Genomic DNA, 1,340 nt, shown 5'->3' on the forward strand with positions numbered 1-1,340 from the left:
ATCAATGGGATTAAGATCCTGCCTGTTTGCTGGCCATGTTTGTGAGCTGATTTGCATTCCTCAAGAAAACATAACACTTTTGCTCTGTGTCAAAATTATCAAAGCATAAGTGTCCAAAATATCAGTGTACACCTGGTAATGGACTACTATGGTAATAACTGCCTTCTCCCTTTTTCTTTTATCTGAATTGTTATCAAAAATGAATTTGGGAAATGTAATTGTTTCTTCAATCAGTAATTTTCATGTTTTATTAAAACATTAATTTATTCTTTTATGGTGTTAGTGCTCTTTCATTTGGCTTGTTTTTTTAAATCTGTAAATCCTGTCTCATTTATCTGATTTTATACAGCTCTGTCACAAACTTCCTGCTTCTGCCCATTTGTTTAGAATTTTTTGGTTGTTCAATTTCTAGTTTAAATTTTCTGTTCTCAGTTAACAAAATAAGAAAATGACGATCCATTGCCTAATTATACCACTGTAATTAATTAAAGTCTAATACATTGGTTATCCCACTAGTACTACAGAAGACTACAGCCGAAAGAAGGGTTAGCCACATATATACTGGTTAAAATAAATCATCTTCTATGTCTGTTTTGTGCGATATATCAGCTACTGCTCCATGGCAGATTTCTTCTGAGATCAATAAAGTATTATCATTTATTATTATTACTTGGCACTACTAGTAACCCAAATAATGAAGCTAATTTACATGAATTATGAACACAGCAGAGCTTTAGTGACTGAAAGTGCATTGCTATACATTATTATACCGTTGAAGGGGATCTGGCCCCATAGTTTGAAAACCAACTGAATCTGGAACATGTTTTGAATATTATTTTCAAATGTTCTCCAAAACGTAATCACTGTATTAAAGTCTGATGGTACAAAGCAGATAATTCCTGATTCTTACAGTGGTGGTGAATGAAACCAGGGCTCAAAGTACTGAGCTGACTTTTCATGGAGATTTTTTTTTCATGGGAAGCAAGAATGAAGTTTGATATTCTCATATCTTTCAAAGATGAAAGGTTTAACTGATGGTGACAGACTGTCTCTACTACTGATGTGTTGTGAGGAGATTTTATCAGTATGGATCTTTTATTCGTCGTTTTAAGGACTCCTAAGAGACTTTTAATTTCTAACCCTAACAATAACATACAATAAATAAATGAAAAGCATGATTGTCTGAAAGAAACTTGTATTTGCATTTAATGTATTTTTAATTAAGTACGCAGTATTAGTTTGTCACAGTATGATCAGTTTCTTCTAAGTGTGTGTGTGTGTGTGTGTGGTTTAGTGTGTGTGTTAGTGTGTGTGTGTGTTAGTTAGAGTGAGGAGGGGCA

The sequence above is a fragment of the Hoplias malabaricus genome, chromosome 2 (assembly GCF_029633855.1).
Source record: "Hoplias malabaricus isolate fHopMal1 chromosome 2, fHopMal1.hap1, whole genome shotgun sequence".
Classification (NCBI taxonomy): Eukaryota; Metazoa; Chordata; class Actinopteri; order Characiformes; family Erythrinidae; genus Hoplias; species Hoplias malabaricus.